Below are 20,445 nucleotides of genomic sequence, written 5' to 3' on the forward strand. Positions count from 1 at the left end.
AGGAATTAGGAAAAAGTACATTTCAGAATATGTTTTTCACAGATATAGAAATATAATTTCTTCATTCTTACCTTAGCACTCCTGTAGACAAAGATTTCTTCCCAGGAGATCCACATTTTTGAAATACCAAGACCATCAACTGCTTTATTTAAATGTATAACATTTAAATGGGTTCTGTGACTTACCCATTCAAAAGTAGGACATGAGAATTAAAGCATCTTTGGCTTCTGTTCTCTTCTCTACTTGAGAATGTCTGAAATCTTGATTTAAGTCCTGTTTCTATCTAGGGTATCTTAATTTGCAAGTTATAGAGGGCTCATGTGGATGGAATAATCAGTCTAAATCTTTTTCTTGACTTCTTTTTAGTCGATATGAATGAGTTAATTTACACCAAGTCTAACAATAGATTTGAGAATAGTTCTATCTTCCAGTATATGAAGAGCCACTGAGACAAAACTGAGCTGTGGAATTCATGTCTTCTTAGTTCCAGGTGGGTCCCAGCACCAGGCTTGAAAACTAAGGATCTTCCACAAAGATAAACACCACTGAACTGAAGAAATTATTCTCAGACATGTTTATCCTTTCAACTGTTTTCTAGTGTTCTGCCGACAGACAGGGTAAGCCACAAAGTGACCACACACTAGCTGTATAATATGCAGAGTTTATTAAACAAGCACACTAAAGCCAATAAGTACACTAAAGCAAGCACACTAAATTAGGTAAATATCTCTCTATATATAAGTGAATAAGTACAATAAAGCAAATCAGAGATATAGGTATAGAAGTAAAATACCAAAGAAAGTTACCAATACATTAAATCATTACTGTGTAGAAAGAACAGAGATTAAGAAGAAATACATCACCAGTTACTACTGAATCACAATCCAGGCCCACACTTCCATCTGGGAAGCACCATTGCAGCCAACACCAGGAGTCTTAGGTAATTGGGAAAATTCTTAAGCGGTGCATCCACTCATAGGTGAGGCTTCTCCCATGGCCACAAGAGGGTCCTGCTTTTATACCCTAATCAAAACAACTGGCTTTATGCCAGATCTCTAATCGTTTACTCATGGAACAGTGCAGCTTCTCATGATCTCACTGTTGCCCACTCTGAGAGCGCTGGCCAGGCGCCCCAGTGTGGCCAAATATGAAGGTTATAGAACAGCTGCACATCTATGTTTTCCCGCCTCTTTCTGACAAACAGTCATGATGAACATACATAAACATATATACTCTGCCGAACACACTGTGGCAAACAACATCCTTTGTTATGGTTCTCCGTCATGAGAAGAAATCAACTCCCAGCTAGGTTTCCATCTATTACATCTAGTCCTGTTAAAGTTCATATTCCCAATGTTTTTAATAAATTTCTTTTAGTTGCACTGAGTTCTGGTGAAGGCACTAAGATTCAGCTCTATTTTAGCTGTACTATAAATGTTGATTTGGGTAGTATTCCAAGAATTTCTTTCTCGTAACTTCAAAATTGTTTGAAATGCTCACATTTTTGTTAATAAAGTCCTTTTTTTCAACACTGTTACAGGTAGAATGAATTTAAATTGTTTTGTGGAAAGGGTTAATATAAAATAACATTTTAAATAATCTTTTATTGAAATGTATTGGATTTACCTTGCATATTATGACAAGGTAACTTTGTCACAAAAAAATTACAAATAACTCATATTTTGCTGGGTTAAATTTTGTCAAATGTTGTTGACTTGGGTTTCAGCAGACACACCTACAACATTCTGGTTCAGCTGGGTGTTGTCAACCTGGCTATTCTTAGATCACATGAAGATTTTGGTTTGTACAGACTATATAAAAGTTTGCAAATTTAGGCTTGTATATAGATAGACCTGTAGAGTACTTTCTCAGTTTGGTTCAGATTTCTGTCTGTAGAACTCATATAGCACTAGCTATACACCAGTTTTCAGTTTCCATAACAAAAATTTGGAAAATGATAGGGAAAACTGAATTCCATTCTCTTGTCTCTAAAATACTGAAGCCTTGACCTGAAGCTTCATGTTGCTTTACTGTTACTGTAGCAGTACTCTGTGTTATCATGAAAGGGATTTGACCTTGAGTCCTATTCTCAACAGTGTAATTCCTTGATAGAGTGGCAAAGGTGCCACGTAACAATTTCACTACAGGGAGGAGTCTGAGTTTCTGAAATAGTTCTTATTGCAGAACTGAGGTCCATTCAGGTAAAAACTTGTTCCTAAATCACAGAAGGCAAGGAGGCCTGTTAATAGATATGCAAGTCCTTGGAGATCTCACAGTTTTAGTTCAGTTTTACTTCATATTAGATTTGACAGTGCAAGGGTTGATATTTTCTCTTCTTATGCACATATATTTGAATAATTTTTTTTTTTTTGTTCTCAGGATTATTTAACATTGTGCCTGGCACCTAAAATAAAATCACTTTCTTCTCCCTAGAGATCATTCATTTTAGATTTACCAAACATCACCAATGAAAGTAGGAAACAGGTAACAGGAAAAAAAAAACAAACCACATATGACATGTCTTGATCTTCTGGAATGCAAAGAAAAATTTGCTGAAATTAGGAATACATAGCAAGGTTCCATGTGGCATATAAGTACTTCTTGACATGCACAGTGATATTGAAATTTGCAACTATATGAGTTTCTGTTATTAAAAGGAACACACTTGTAAAAGAAGCAATGTATCTTTCACTTTTTAATTTTGTTAACAAAAAAGAAAAGGTAACCTCTATATTAATTATTCGTTATTTCTTTACTTCTTTTAACATTTACATCTATGAAATTTTGATTATAAATGTCAGAAGAAATCTTATTTCCTTGAATTCACACACTGGCCATTACAATATGAATTAAAAAAAAAAAAAAGAAGTAATAAAAAAATTATGTACGATAAAACTTTACTCAGCACTCAGTAATGTGACTAACAGTTCACTAAGAAATCACATTTTTCATTTAACATAGTATTTTTCTGTCTCTAAATTTAACTTTCATTGCAATTTTATTCTTTTAAAAATGTCCTTTTTTTGCTTCTTCATTATATGCAAAGAGTTTTGTAATTTTATCAGAGGCAATGATTTTGACATTTGACATTTTCAGGCACAGTGAGTAAATTACATTCGTGTACACTAGATCTTTGCTTCTGGGAGTCCTTCAACTTCTCTACATGGCCTTATCAGCAGGTTTTGTATAGGTGGATGTATATGGACAATCATGTTTAGCAGATAATGTCCACAAAATTTCCCATATACTGTTTATTAACAGTTAGAGATGTAGCAGTCTTCTCAGGAACACACTACAGGTAAGAAAATACTTTCATTCCAGAACTCGAATGTCTATCACACCCTTTTCATGCTCAGTAATAGCAGAATGGAAAATGACACTTTGGAAACTGAATATCAATGTTTGCATGCTACTTACAAGGCATTACAAGTATTCAAACATTTTTTTCTTGTCAAAAAGAAATTTTAAATGTGCTTTGTGAATTTCATTTTCACTCCATAGAGAGCAAGCAATAAAATTTACTTTACCCCCCAAAATTATTCTGGGGGGAGAAGAATTTGATAGAAGCATGACAACAGCAAGACAACATCTTCTACTTGGGCATCGGAACAAGATTCTCTGTTTTTAAAAAATAAAATAAATGCATCACAAAATGTTAACCTTGTTTCATTTCAAAATACAGAACAACACAGAACCTTTTTCTAGGTAAATGCATATTCTCTAAAATAAATGTTACATCTTTCAATTAAGTTGTTAAATAATTAATTAAATCATAACCCGTGACTTTGCAAAAGAGTATTGGAATAAATCTAATTTTTTCTGTCTTATTATTAGCCCCTGGGAATGACATAATATTTGAGAGATTGTAACACGAGTACACAAGTTATGTAACATCTACGCCATTTACTGCTCTGCAGAAGTGGAGCATCTTTTCTGGAGTGGTTTATAGCTATTCTCTCACTTTGAAATTAATAAATGGAGAAATACTCATGGAAAACTAGCAGTTTTTCAAAAGCACAGAATGTAAGGTAGAACTTGAGGAAGTAATTCTCATTTTCTTTTTTTTCATTTCTTTTCTATTGTCACCCTCTACCTGGGGAAGCAAGTTCTGCAAGCAAGCAAATGAAAATTCAAAACAGATTGGAATTTTTTTTATATATTAGTTTGTCCACAAATCAAGCAAGTTATTTTTGTGATCTCCATTATTATTCAGATAAACTTTTGCAGTAGAAAATCTAATGGTAAAAAAGATACTTGACTTTGGTAACTTCACTTGATGTGTTTAAATTGGTCAAAACTTTATTAGGAACTCAGTCTTACTGAATTGTTGCTGGCTGGGTTTAAACTTTGACACCCTGCCCTGCCTCTTCTACCGGGTAGTGGTAACATTTGCCTTAATTAATCCTGTTCTATAGAGCAAATTCTATCCTGTGCTTGTATCAGTTCTGACTCTTACTATCTTACAGGATTATACTTTTCTCAGTTTATCACTGTCTCTTTTGTGAAATTAGTAAGTCACAGATTTCAGGTGAAGAAAGGCATTGAAGCTGGTTACTCATGCAACCGATTGTTAATCTGGATGTTATAATGCTCTTGATGTAATTCTTCTATCACAGAGAAGAGGAGATACAGAGAAATAGAATGTATTGATCTCCCAAGTCCAATAAACCTTTCAAATTTTGCTTACACAACATATGTACAGTACTTAGTATTGTTTAAAAATGAGAAAAGCTTACTTTTATGGGCTATCTCAAGATAACAGTATATATTGTTTTAATCCCCCAAAAGTTTGGGAAAGATGAAAGGATCCCACCAAGAGACAAATACTATTTAAGGTTTCAATCTTAGTATTGATTTCAGGAAAATGACTCCCTAGAAACAAAGATAAACCCAGATATAAATCACTGTGGGAATAGAAGTTGATGCGTTATAGTCTTTTCTACAGAAGAGAAGCTGTGGACCTTGTCATGAAGAAATATATCTACAATAAATCTGGAATCTATGCTTCATTCTCTGCCATACAATGTCCTGAATTATGAAGCAAACACCTTATGTGTGAAAGGCTTTGTACAATTACCCTTATTTTACAGTGGTAACCGTGGAAGATAACATAAGCCATTTACACAAGACAAACAGCAGAACTGACAAAGGATGTGAACTCCTGAGTTCAGTTCAGATCACTGGATCACATTCTCTTTTTCCTTGTTTGTTTGTTGGTTGGTTGTTTTGGTTCAGGTGGTTTGGGTTTTTTTATTTGGTTGGTTAGTTGGTTGATTTTGTTTGTTTGTGGGGGTTTTGGGGTTTGGTTTTGGATTGGTTGGGTTTGGTTTTTTTCCTTTTCCATCTGATTGTTTTAATTGTAAGACAAGTAAGACTTAGAGTGAATTTTCTAATACATCTTTAAAAAAAGTAATAACCAAAAAATTTTTGTCAACCCTTAAGCATGGACCAAAAACTCAAAGAAAAGTTGTACAAGTTAGGCTATCAAAATAAAAATGCAACAAGGATATAATAAACAATAAAATATTAATAAATACAGTTAACTTCTAATTAAGTTTCAATATTTTAATGATGTTAGCATTAATAGTCAATAAAATTTTAAACTAATAGAACAGGAAAACAGGTTTCTTTGCTTTCTTCAACTGAAAGCAATGAACTTCTGCCAAAAAGAATGATTGTGATGTATACCTTTGCTATGGTTGCAGGACTGCTAAATTACTATGTATGTTGAGCTGTGCCATGTCAAGAATGTCAAGGGAGGCACATATTTTATAATCATTTGATACTCTGTTCTTCCTCATGCAGAATGTCAAAAGAATTTGTGTGCCACAATCTGAAAGAACTTAGAATACTGAATGTTTAATTTTTAGTTTACACTAAAATATGCCAGGTTAAATTTGACATCTATGGTGGTTGATACTGGAGAGGTGGTGCAGTAGCCAATATCCTAGACAGCTGTGCTCTAGCTTGGTTTGAAGAAAGGCGCATAGAAAACCATATGAGTAAATGTTTTCTCCAGTGCTGTAGCTGGTAATGTTACTGGTATGCCAAAAAGAAATGAGACTCCTGGATTAGGCTTGAATGTGGTAGTTCTAAAACATAAATACTTAGCCTTGTAGTAGCAAGGTGGACTGGAAATTATATTTTATAAAGTTTACAACCTGGAAAGGTTTGAAAATATTTTTGGTCATGAACATTGTTAAAGAAAAAAAATAAGGCTAGCTATTTAATATATCTCGTATTCCAGTACACATGAAAATATTGAACATTAAACCAGAAATTATGTGTATATTAGATAGGCAGTGTAGTAAGAACAACTAGTACATACGATTTATATGTTTAAGAAGAAGCAACTTGAACAATGGATAGTGTTAAAGATTGTTAGGAAGGATCTTTCATTTTTGCATATGAACACTGAGCAATTCAGACTAATATCTGCAGTCACACAAGTTAAACATAAAGTGCTCCAGTCACAGTATTTAGTTCATTTTGAAGGAAGAAAAGAACACTAAAATTAGTTTTGACTTTTTTTAATTCTGTACATACATTTCATGTTGGAGACGAATATATTTTTAATTACAATTTTGCTAAATCCAAAAATTTTAAAGCTGATATTCTACAATAGTAGGTCTTGAGATGGATTTCCTTTTTGATGTGATTTCTCCCTCTCTCCCATGCTCTTACTGCCCCTTTAAAACCTAAACTTTTTCTCCTACAGACAGAAACAAAAAGCTTTGACAGAATCAAAAGACTCTGGCTGTGATGCTCCCTGAACTTGTTAGAGAAAGAGTGCCTCTAATATGGGTATTCAATTCACATAGGTATAGATATAAGAAATGAACCCAGACCATTGATATCCATAAATGGTGTGAATCACATTCATGCACTTGTTACATTTTTGGGTTCAGAACTGTTCATATTTTTAAGTTATAGTGGCTTTTTTTGAATGAAAGGACAAAAATTCTGGTGATTTTCAATGAAATTACAAATATTTTTTACTTGTCTTTATAAGGACTTGTTCTCCATTCAGAAAAGATGTAATTTAGAAAATTTTATGTTGTTTCTTGCAGCTTATAACTCTCTGGTTGTTGTATTATATTGATTCTGACTGGCAATAGTCTAGCTGTGTAGCAAATTTTGTATTAATTGGATGGATTTATTAAATATTTTTATGTTTATATTTTGGCACACAGTCACTAAACCTCAATTATCTGGCAGACCTGCATAAACTTACAAGAGCCTTTTTTTCTGGCATTTTCACAACCCAAATACATGCTTAGATTTAGTTTTATTCAGATTTTCACCATTTCCATTACTTTGTAATCCCAGGAAAACAGATCTCATTGATGACAATGACAGAGTTTTGACTGCCCAGCCAGTAGAATTGAAAAAAACAGTAGAATGTTGGGGAAAAGTGAAAATATAATCCTAAATAAAGCCATTTATAGATACATTATCCAAGCATATGAAAAAAAAACCACAAAGAAAAAAAAAACAAAAGCAAGCCCCTAGGTACTTAATTCTCAAGCTAGACAACAGAAAAAAACAGTTAATTATTACATGTGCAATTCAGTTACGTTCAGTTATTTCTGGTTTTTGTAACTTTACCAGTTAATAATGAAGCACCACATCAAATTTTGATAGATCATGACTAGTCGACTTGTCTGCTCATTAGAGGAGCAGTACATTCTTCCAAGAAGATTGTGCAGAATCAAGACTTTTTTCCAGAAAACTTTTAGTCTGGAATGTAAAATTGAAATAAATGGTCCTTATAGATAGCCTCACCTTTGCACTCCCAACACACTTGATATGTATTCTGAGCAGATTATATATTTGAGCGTCAATTTGAGATTCAGAGCAAGCACTGAGTGTCTGCAGGCATGTAAAGAATTTAAGAGATTGTATGCAATGGACTCACTTCATCATAACTTTGTTCCTTAGACACCAGTGTACTGAAATTTGAGAAAAAGTGAGTATTTACTCATGGTAGTATTTCCGTAGGCTCTGTAAATTAGTAACATGAAAATAGCTAATCCAAAACAGATGCTTTATTGAAGAAATAGGTGATATAGCCTAAAGCTTATGCTTCCCACATCTAACAAGATAAGAGCAAACATTTCTTACAGATTTTTAAAGGAGACCAAAATTAACTGTAAGACAGATTTTTGGTTACTTAACATGTCATCACATCAGACTACCCAGTTTTAATTAAACTAGGTAGCCGAAGTACTAAGATGAACGCAGCTTCTGAAAAAAATTGTGTATTTTTTCATTAGATAAACTGATGGTGGAAGTCCCACTCCAAATACGTGTATATTGATTCAGATGCCAGTTTTAGGTTTGATCTAAGAATTCGCTATGTTATCACATTTGCTTCTGGAGCGCTATTTGATTCATGCCACAAAAAACTGAAAGTCAAAACTCACTTATAAAGACGCATGTATTTCTAATAGAGCTAATAATAGAAACTTTTCAGTTAAATATTTTTCCTTTGAGAATGCTGATTTGATGGAAAACAGCTTCTTCATATAAATGAGTCGAAGTTGTTGAAGAATAAATTTACTATTGACTGTTTCTATACCCATTTATTTATCTGGATTCCCTGCTTTCTAAGTAAATCGATGGTATCTTGTATAAAAGGACAAAAAATAAAAATAAAAAAAAGTTTCCACAGAAAGCAAGTTTCCTTTCCTGATTTTTGTAAAACTTTGCTAGTAAATTTTGAAGAAATAGATAAACATAAATCACATTCTATAATACTTAAATAATTTCAACCATTTGTTTTCTTCTAAATGGGAATATGGGGAGGGGAAAAAGACCAAATCTAAATTTTACTTAAATATTTTGTGTCCAGATACATGTGCTCAATGATGAGTATTCCCATAAAAATTGTGATATGCTATATTCTATTATTTTGCTAATTATGCATTACCACCTGTTTGGAACAATTGATAATGTAATAATACTGTTACTTGCAGGCCACAATCAGGAATATATTACTGCTTGTCATTCAAGAGGAATACAAGTTATAATTTTCCCACATTGGAGTTAAATATGGACACAATGAAATCCATAATCGTTCTGAGACAAGGAGGTTACAGCAGCAACCTGCATTGCTGCTCTAATATTAAAATATTAAAATATTTTCATTTTCAATACCAACAGAGAAATGTTCTGTTCTCAAGCTACTGCTGCACAGGGTCTCATGTTCATAGTCTCAGTAAGAAACTCTAAAGCAGAATGGCTATTATGACATTGGATCCCTTTTCTCTCAAACCGTTGTGATGAATGTATGATTGAAATATTTTTGATCTATCTTTTTCGGTTGGATAGACTTTAAATAATGTCAGAGCCATGTTACAGCTTTCTATTTTGGTATTTCTGCAATGTTTTGCTAAGAATATACATCACATGTTTTAGAGCAGTGACATAAGGGGGTACTTGGAAGTGAAAGTACTTTTGAGACAGCTTTTTGGTAGATTACGAAACAAAAGTAGCCACGACAGGCACAGTTGATTCAGTGATATAAACAGAACATTAACTGAGGAAGTATAGAAATCTCAGAACTGTGCTTGTGTATTCTACATCTTCTTGGATAGATCTATTTGGCTGACTATAAAAGAGAGCTAGAAGTAGAAATACATACCTGCAGCATGAATGATCCACTGGGGAATCAGCACATGGAAGTAATCTGGGAGCCATGATTTTTGCCAGAGTAAAGTGATTTAACTTCTGTTGGCCTGAAGGCTACAACAGACTATTCCCTGTACTGAAGAACTCTGTAGCCAGCCAGTATAGAACATGTAGTTATCTTTAAATGTGTGTGATATATAATACTATGTACATTATAAAGTTTCTTTCCATAGAGACACAACCTACTTTGGGAACATGTATGCTTGGTGATTATTGAGATATATATATAAAAGAATATTTTCACCTAATTTAGTTTTTCTCTAGCTCTTTAGCTCAGAAAACAGTATTGCCATTGTTAGTAATAAACCATGGACTTTGTAAGAAGCCTCGAAGGACTCACATATATAACATGTCAGACTTGCGTTTTCTTGACTTGGTCAGGCTTGCCTGAACCTATGTTTCAGTTTGTTTATCTATAACAGCAATTGCTTAACTACAACAGCAATTGCTTAACTACAAGGTTATTGGTGTCATTTGCTTAGCTTTCTACGGTTGTGCAGTATAGTCCCTTTGTAACATAATACTAGTCTACAAAGTAGTTCTGTACAATTTTAATGTAATTCCGTAACTGATAGAAAGCAGAAGTAATTTTCTGGTGTAGAATTAATTATTTATTGCTTTGCAATAAAAATGTAGTACAGAGATATTCAGTCATGGATGACAGCATGGACCTTGAAAGTTAGGGGGCACAGGTCTGTAAGTAAATCTCTAATGAACAATTACTGATCATTAAAAGATTGGTATTTTGGGAGTAAAAAAGGTTTTATACATTTTAAAGGGAAAATAGGAAAAGTATAGAATATACGCAAAACAAACCATGTAGAGTAAAACTTCAAAATAATGTAGAATCTGGGGACCAATGAAGGAAGAATGATTAGATGGAGAACAAATGCATGAGAACAAATGCATAAAAATTCCTTCCAAGGATGAGGAAAAACATAATACCTTCTCATTTAATAACTTGGGGTGCTGACAAGTTACTGCAGCCTTCTTTTAGCCTCATCTTCTTAAAGAAAATTGCCATTAACCTCAAGACCCAGAGGGACAGTGAAAGAGTGAGGATAACACCATTTGTATAACAATGCTAACTGCATAACTGTTGAGGCTTTTTCTTTAATAATCAGATAATTTGGACTACCAGTATTAGTATCATTGTAGCTGCAGTAATATTAAACTAATAAGAGAGCAATGAATTCTTTATTTTGCATATAAAAATGTGTGTTTTCAACCCAGAATAACTGAACAGCCTTTAATTTTAAGTCTTAGTTTAAAGAGGCCTTATTCAAAAACTTCATGAAAATAGAAGGAACTGCAATCCAGCAAAATATTTCTCACACATACTTAATTTAAAATTGATACCATATAAGAAATAAGCATCTCTATGTTTAGAACGCCTTCAAATACATATTTTTTCCAACAGTACATTTCAAGTGAGAGAGATGTGTGTGAGTCATTTAAGGTTCAATGTTAAGAACTAACATGAAAATAGAGCAGAGAAAATATGAGGTTTAGTATATTTGGTATTCTGCCCCTGACAAATTTAAAATATTTTCCTGATTACTACGTATGATTAGTACCCTATATTTCAGCTGGACTTCTGACACCATAAGGATGAGAAATCACAGTTCCCTAGAGAAAAAGGGATTAATATAATTAGGAGAAATCAAGACATGACAACAATTTACAAATACTTGCTCTCTTAATACAGTGTTCTTTCCCTATGGAACAGCTCTTATTTTTATTGACTTGCTTTGCACATAATCAACATTTTGTAGTGATAAAGTTTGAGAATAGCAGAAAACCAGGGAATAATATTACCCTAAGGAACCTGCATCATACTGAAGCAAGGAATAATATAACATGTGGTTTCAAGTACTGTGTGTCAAATGAACTGGGGATTCACACACACAAAGGAAAAAAATAGAAAAATTCTGGGCGTGTTATCAGTTACTAGTGCCATGACTATATCAAAGCCATGAAAACGCAAATAATCTTAGGGTGCTATTAAGCCTAAGAAAAGCAGAAGTACAGTGCCATTTTACAAGGCTGTGATAACACTGAAATGTAGAAAACTATCCTGATTTCAGCTGGGATAGACTTATTTTTCTCCCTAGAAGCTGGTTCAGTGCTGTGTTTTTGCTTTAGTCAGTGTACTGACAAGATTATGCTCCTGTGCCAGACATGCTAGAAATTCAATATGAACTGGAGTCAAAGGCAGCCAAGTGCTATGCCACAAGTGATATTGCCAATGCATTTCTCTCAATTCCTTTGGCAGCAGAGTGCAGGCCACAGTTCGCTTTCACCTGAAGGGATGACCAGTACACTTGAAACCGACAGCCCCAGGGGTGGAAACACAGCCCTACCATCTGCCATGGGCTGATCCAGACGACACTGGAACAGGGGGAAGCTCCACAGCACCTGCAACGTATCGATGGCATTATCATGTGGGAAACACAGCAGAAGTTTTTGAGAAAGGGAGGAAGATAATCCAAATCCTGTTGAAGGCTGGTTTTGCCATGAAATGGAGTAAGGTCAAGGGACCTGCACAGGAGATTCAATTTTTGGGAATAAAATGGCAAGATGAACATCACCAGATCCCCACAGACGTGATTAACAAGATAACAGCAATGTCTCCACCAACTAACAAGAAAGAAACACAAGCTTTCTTAGGTGTTGTGGGGTTCTGGAGAATGCACATCCCAAATTACAGTCTGATTGTAAGCCCTCTCTGTCACATGACCCAGAAGAAGAATGATTTCAAATGGGGCCCTGAACAACAACAAGCCTTTGAACAAACTAAATGAGAAATAGCTCATGCAGTAGCCCTTGGAGAGTCCGGACTGGGCCAGATGTGAAAAATGTGCTCTATACCACAGCTGGGGAGAATGGTCCTACCTGGAGCCTCTGGCAGAAAGCTCCAGGGGAGACTCGAGGTCAACCCCTCGACTTTTGGAGTCGGGGATATAAAGGATCCGAGGCCAGCTACACTCCCACTGAAAAAGAGATACTGGCAAACTATGAAGGGGTTCGAGCTGCCTCAGAAGTGATTGGCACTGAAGCACAGCTTCTCCTGGCACCCGGGTTAACCGCGCTGGGCTGGATGTTCAAAGGCAGGGTCCCCCCTACACATCATGTAACCAATGCTACATGGAATAAGTGGGCCGCACTAATTACACAATGAGCTCGAATAGGAAATCCCAGTCATCCAGGAATTCTAGAAGTCATCATGGACTGGCCAGAGGGCAAAGATTTTTGAATGTCACCAGAAAAGGAGGTGATGTGTGCCAAAGAAGCCCCACCGTACAATAAACTGCCAGAAAGTGAGAAGCAGTATGCCTTTTTACTGATGGGTCCTGCCATATTGTGGGAAAGCATGAGAGATGGAAAGCGGCTGTATGGAGTTCCCTATAAGTTGCAGAAACTGCTGAAGGAGAGGGTGAATCAAGTCAGTTTGCAGAGGTGAAAGCCATCCAACTGGACTTGGACATTGTTGAACGAGAAAAATGGCCAGTACTTTATCTCTATACTGACTCATGGATGGTGGCAAATGCCCTGTGGGGGTGGTTGCAGCAATGGAAGCAGAGCAACTGGCAACGCAGAGGTAAACCCATCTGGGCTGCTGCATTGTGGCAAGATATCACTGCCCGGGTGCAGAACCTGGTGGTGAAGGTATGCCACGTAGATGCTCATGTACCCAAGAGTCGGGCCACTGAGGAACACCAGAACAACCAACAGGTGGATAAAGCTGCCAAGATTGAAGTGGCTCAGATGGACTTAGATTGGCAACATAAGGGTGAATTATTTTTAGCCCGGTGGGCCCATGACACCTCAGGCCATCAAGGCAGACATGCAACATATAGATGGGCTCGTGATCGAGGGGTGGACTTAGCAATGGACACTATTGCCCAGGTTATTCATGAATGCGAAACGTGTGCTACAATTAAGCAAGCCAAGTGGTTAAAGCCTCTTTGGTATCAAGGACGATGGCTGAAGTGCAAATATAGGGAGGCCTGGCAGATTGACTATATCACACTCCCACTGACCTGCCAAGGCAAGTGCTATGTGCTGACCATGGTGGAAGCAACCACCGGATGACTGGAATCATAAGCTGTGCCCCACGCCACTGCCCGGAACACTATCCTGGGCCTTGAGAAACAAGTCTTGTGGTGGCACGGCACCCCAGAGAGAATTGAGTCATACAACAGGACTCATTTCGGGAACAACCTTATAGACACTTGGGCCAAAGAGCATGGCATTGAGTGGGTATATCACATCCCCTACCATGCACCAGCCTCTGGGAAAATCAAACAGTACAATGGGCTGTTAAAAACTGCACTGAGAACAATGGGTGGTGGGACTTTCAAACGCTGGGATACACATTTAACAAAAGCCACCTGGTTAGCCAACACAAGAAGATCTGTCAATGAGGCCACCCCAGCTCAATGAATGCTTTCACTTACTGTATAAGGGAATAAGGTTCTTGTGGTACACATAAAGAATATGCTGGGGAAAACAGTCTGGGTTATTCCTGCTTCAGGCAAAGGCAAACCCATTCATTGGATTGCTTTTGATCAAGGACCTGGGTGTACTTGGTGGGTAATGCAGGAAGGTGGAGAAGTCCAGTGTATGCCTTGGGTGAAAACAGCCAATTAATTCAATTGTATGCTGTTAAGTGCTATATAACAATTCTATGGGAGCTAGATTCCCATCACTGTACTGGGCATCTTGCTGTGCCTGTCTCTGTCACTTTGAATTTCAGGGCCTGAACCCAGCTCCCTTTCGAACCCCATAGCAGCCTACAAGGATGCTGTAGAGGGAATCTTCAGTAGGGACTGTAGTGGTAGGACAAGGAATAAGAAGTTCAAACTTAAACAGGAGAGATTTAGGTTAGATATAAGGAAGAAATTCCTTACTGTGAGAGTGGTAAAGCACTGGAACAGACTGCCCAAGGAAGTCGTGAATGCTCCATCCCTGGCAGTGTCCAAGGCAAGGTTGGACAGAGTCTTGGGTGACATGGTTTAGTGTGTGGTGTGCCTGTCCATGGCAGGGGGGTTGGAACTCAATGATCTTAAGGCCCTTTCCAACCCTAACTATTCTATGATTTTATGATCACACTAACAAAGAATGAACTTTGATGAAACTGGACAAGCACAGCAGTGATAAAATCAGAACTTGCTTCAGCATGCAACAGTCCAACACTACACACCATCCTTCCTGCCCTGAAAGACTCTTACAGCAGATGGAGCCAGAAGTCATGGACTGAATTAAATTAATGAACGCCTATAGGGATGGTCCATAGAGTAAGGAATGATACCTGTATGTGCATATTTATATCTCTCTATATATATCTCAAAAGACAAAAAAGGTGACAGTATATTGTGTGGGATCTGAGCATGACATAAATGGTATGGAATAAGGGGTGGACCAATGTCCTGCTTTCAGCTGGGATAGAGTTAATTTTCTTCCTAGTAGCTGGTGCAGTGCGGTGTTTTGGCTTTAGTCTGAGAACGGTGCTGATGATAACATATCGATGTTTTAGTTGCTGTCAAGTAGCACTTACCCTGATCAAGGACTTTTCATTGTCTCATGATCTGCCAGTGAGGAGGGGCACAAGAAGCTGGGAGGGAGCAGAAACAGGACACCTGACCCGAACCAACCCAAATGGAATACAAAGGAATATTCCATATCACAGCATGTCATGCCCAGTATATGAACTGAGGGGAGTTACTCAGAAGGGACTGATCGCTGCTCAGGGTCTGGCTGGGCATGGGTCAGTGGGTGGTGAGCAATTGCTCATCACTTGTGCTTTCTGAATTTTCATTTCTCCTTTTTTGTTGTTTCCTATTATTATTATCAGTATTGTTATTGTTGGTATTATTTCTATTATCATTACATTTTAGCTAATTTCAATTATTAAACTGTTCTTATCCCAACCTGTGGGTTCTACATTCTTCTGATTCTCCTTCCCATCCCACCCAGAGGCAGAGGTGGGGACAGGGATAGGGGGAGTGAATGAGCAGCTGCATTGTACTTACTTGCAGGCTGGGCTTCAACCGTGACAAAAAATTAAAAAAAAAAAAAATTAAAAAAATTCAAATTAAAGCAAATAATCAGGTAATCTACTAAACAGGTCTGAAGACTGTTCATTAAGAGAGCAGTCTAAAAAAATAAAAATGGATTGTTGAGCCCAAGAAAGAAAAAGAAATGGAGGAATAGGATGATTGTCCCTAAATCATTAAGGAGACAAATACTGAAGAAGAAGAAAACCTCTTTAAGCTGATGGACAAATGATGTCATTAGAGAAGTAGTTACAACATAAACACGAATTAATTTAGTTTGGAAATTCAAACTTATTATGATAGCAACTTTCATTAGGATAATGATCTTGGAGCAATCTCCTACAAGAGTAGTGTTTCTAATAGATCTGCCACAGCCAGGGACCAGATAACATGACCTCAAAGGCCACTTAAAATTTTATGTTCTTATGAAAGATACCACAATTTCTTTGATGTATTGCTACTGTAGCTATTGTTTTTTAGCTTTGCTACGAGCACAGTTCAATTTCAGTACATTACACTGTGATGCTGAAAACTCAATTGTTGTGATTTTCTTCTGTTTTTTTGAAGCATTCCCTACAGTGATATCATTTTGCTACATATTACTGTAACAGTATTATTTGCCATTTTTAATACTGTTCAAAAATAAGTAAATTAATATTTGTGCTTAATTTTTTGAAATGGCTGGTTTCCCTGGGAGATTTGATAAACAAAATGTTTACAAAGTCATGTTTAGGTGAAAATAGAAAACTGAGAAGACCCCAATAAACCTAACGACATACTGACAAGATTATGAAGAAAAAAATTAGGTGTAAAAAGGTACCGTAAAAAAGTGCAGACATTTTTTTTCTCCCAAAACAATTAAAAATGTGTTTTCAGAACATACATAGGTGATTTTGCTGAGTCTGAAATTTTGAAGAGCAACGTATTTTTGTAAAATAGGCACTACTTAGCTATTTTAGTATTGTTCAACATACGTAAAATGTGTCCTGAACTTGAAAATAGTTGAATATATTGTCACCTGAAAACATTAATAGATCTACTGTCTGAAGCGGTCCAATCTGCAATCCCTGGTGGTGTTCAAGGCCAGGTTGGGCAGAGCCTTGGGGGACATGTTTTAGTGCGAGGTGTCCCTGCCCATGGCAGGGGGGTTGGAACTAGATGATCTTAAGGTCCTTTCCAACCCTTACTATTCTATGATTCTATGATTCTATGATTCTATGATAGCTGATACTTCACTGTTACAGTATAAAGCAGGTTTAAACTGTTTCTAGTGCAATCACATGCCACCCTCTACAATAATTAGTTACAATATTCAAAGAATCACAAGTTTTTCAGTGCCCAGTAAAATTGACAGCAAGACAATGGTTTCAGAAAGCTTTGGGATTATGTCCTGATATATTTGTTGTTTTTCATAAAACCACTGAAGTTGTTACTACACTTGAAGCCCAAATGACAACAGCAGTTTTGGCATTAACGTTATTTTGGTGTAACTGCTCCTGTTCTACCATATAGCAAATTCAAATTCCATTGCGTCTATTCACTTTTTCATTGTTGATTAAAGAAATTATTCCAGAAATATTTTCTTCTGAAAAGGTGGACCTGTATGGACTTGTCTGAAGCCATCAAATTTATTGACATAACAGATCACTAATAATTATTTTAAAATGGTATTTCATCCTGAGAATATAATGATTTTAAAATAGATTCCACATGCAGATCTGGGAAGACTTCCAAATCTAGGCAGGTCTCAGTTTAATTTGACTCATATCCTTTATCTGTGATAGAGGACTCCATCATAAAAGAGCATTTGATTACGTTTGCAGTGGTCTGAGGACAGCTCCTGGGATTGGGCTTGTTTTCATAGCTGTGGCCTTAATACGTTTTCATCTGGACACACAGAATTCAGAAATAGATTGTGATGGGCTGACCGTGGCTGGCTGCCAGATCCCGGCCCACCTGTTTTCTCACTCCCTCTTTGCAACAGGACAGGGAGGGGAAATAGGATGAAAAACCTCATGGGATGAGATAAAGACAGGGAGATCACTTACCAGTTATCATCACAGGCAAAACAGCCTTGAGTTGAGGAACACTGGTTTAATTTATTGCCAATTAAAGTAGAGTAAGATGCTGAGAAATGAAGACAAAACTAAAGACATCCTTCCCCTACCACCTCTTCTTCCTATCCTCAAGTTCACTCCTTCATTCTAGATTCCACTACCGCCACCCTGAGCAGCCCAGAGGGTATTGGGGTGCTGTGATCAGTTGATAACATTTTGTCTTTGCTTCTCCATCCTCCTCATGCTTTTCTCTGCTCCTGCATGCGTCCTTTCCACAGGATGTAATCCTATAGCCCTGCTCCTGCATGGGCCTTTCACAGGCCAGAGTTCCTTTAGGAAATACTCACCTGTGCCAGTGTGGTGTCCTCCATGGGTGCAGGGGAATATCTATTCCTGTGCCAGGGTATTTTTTTTGGTCTACACTGAAAAATAGTAATGCCAATTTTCTAATTGGGATTACAGACTGAGTGACCTCAACTGGCTGCCTCACTACATGAACTGAAAAATAAGAAGTGTGATATAGATGTTTTAATAAAACAAAAAGAAAAAAGAATGTGACTATTTATCCAGAGATGTTTGATTTGTAGGAGTCGTTATAATCCATTTGAGTACAGCTTGAGTGCCTCAGTATGCCTTGGCTTTGTAGCTCTGTCAGAAAGACATGACCTTGCTGGATGATTTTCTTTGCATGTAACATCAGCTTTGACCCTCGTAAGTAAAGAATTTCAATAGTAGTAAATTCTTGAAGGTGGTTTTGTGAATCATGCAAATGTTTCCCAGGGACTAAGCAGAGATTATCAAACTCATTTCTCTTTTGACCCAAAGCAGATCTCTTAACCTAGTTCTTCAGAGTCTAAAGTCTTGTGCATTAATCCACTAATCCTCCTAGTCTCACAAATTATTGAAAGTCTATTATATAAAATCTTAGACTGAAGATCTGTTGAAAAGACTGTGACCTCAGGGAAGCGTAGATAGTGAAATGTGTTTCCCTAATCATTAAATTTCTCCCCATTTTAACTTTTTACTGATTTGCTTTGCTTTGAGAAACAGAATTGTCTCTTCATCTGAGATTTCTCTTTTCACAGAAACACTCTGTATTTGTAACATTTTGAGGGTTGTTTTTTTTTATTGAGCGACCCTGCAATGTGGTATTGGAGGAATAGCTTCTGCATCGCAGTGGCTTTTCACTTCTTCCTACTTCCTGCTACTGCAGAGGATCATGACAAAAACTACGAAGGTTTTAAAGCTGGTGCCCAATTTGATTTGCATATAATTAAAACCTGCTTGTTGCAACTTTCTTTTTCACTTATTTACCTTCACATCGTAAAACCCCTCATAAGACAAAAAATATTATTTAAGGACACAGGTGTAAGTGCTAAGTCTTAGTATACTATATAATGGTATGAATTCTTCAAAAATTGATCTGAACATTTTAATGTACTAATTTATAAAATCAGGTTTATATAATATGTACAGAGAGATTATAGTGTAAATGTACTGTCTTTGGAAAGCATTTGGAAGATTGAAATTGTAAGAGAATGATTATTCAATTAAATTCTTGTGAGAAAAGTGAAAGTTGGGGACCTTCCCATTTACTGGTTTGAATATCTCCAACTTTCACTTCTTTCAGCATCTTTTTATTTTGTCATTTGAAATGGATAAATATCTGCAGAACCAAGACATGCACTCTTTTATTTCTTTGCCCTTTGCCAAAAAACATATCACATATGTGAACATTTAATAGCAACACTAGCTTGAAGCTTTCTTCCGAACTGCCTGTTTCTAGCAGTAGCTAATGTGACTTGTACTGGCATAGTGAAACTTATCAAAAATCTCATTAGATTTCTTTATAAGATTCCATACATTGTACTGCTGTGCAGTTTCACTTCTTATAGAGAATGTGGATAATCTAGAATAACAGGCAGAAAATTTATTGATAGAAAAAATGTTGTGAACAATAAAATATAAATGTAACCTGTCTCATGTATAGGTATATTTACTGACATAAATACACACTTGTCCCCACAGATCATTTTGATAAGTCATTGGCCATCTAGGGAGGAAAAATCATTTTTGAATGCTGTAACATATATTGAAGCTATATATTGAATTCAACACGCATTTACACCTAAACAATAAAAAAAGTGTGGTTGTCATTACAATGTCAAAATATTTTTTTCATTATCACTTCAAAGAAGAAGCTACCTCAGTTATTGAAGGCTGGATTCACAAAGAAATACAAGGGACTTTGCCTGTGACACCACCACTGGACAGACTGACCTGAGCACCCTCTGCCCACACTAATTCTGATAGTGAAATACTGAAAAAGTACAGCACAATTTTGAGCTACCTGTATTTGAGCAAAGATAATCGTGTTTCTTCAGTAGTGCTAGGAGGGCTTGTCAGCTCTCATTTTCTGTCTCTGAACAGTGCACCATTCAAACGCAATTATTTCACTGTGAAAGTGAATTGAACCTTAACATGTATATCTCTCTTGTATCAGGTCTCTCCTTCCTTGTTCCATTGCACAGCACAACTATGTCCAGATATCTGCCCAACTGCCCATCAGTCCCCCACGTTTAAATCCTTGCTACTATCCTAATCTTGATTTTGTTATGAATTTTGAGAGTGAAGTC

Source organism: Strigops habroptila, chromosome 6, assembly GCF_004027225.2.
Source record: "Strigops habroptila isolate Jane chromosome 6, bStrHab1.2.pri, whole genome shotgun sequence".
NCBI lineage: Eukaryota > Metazoa > Chordata > Aves > Psittaciformes > Psittacidae > Strigops > Strigops habroptila.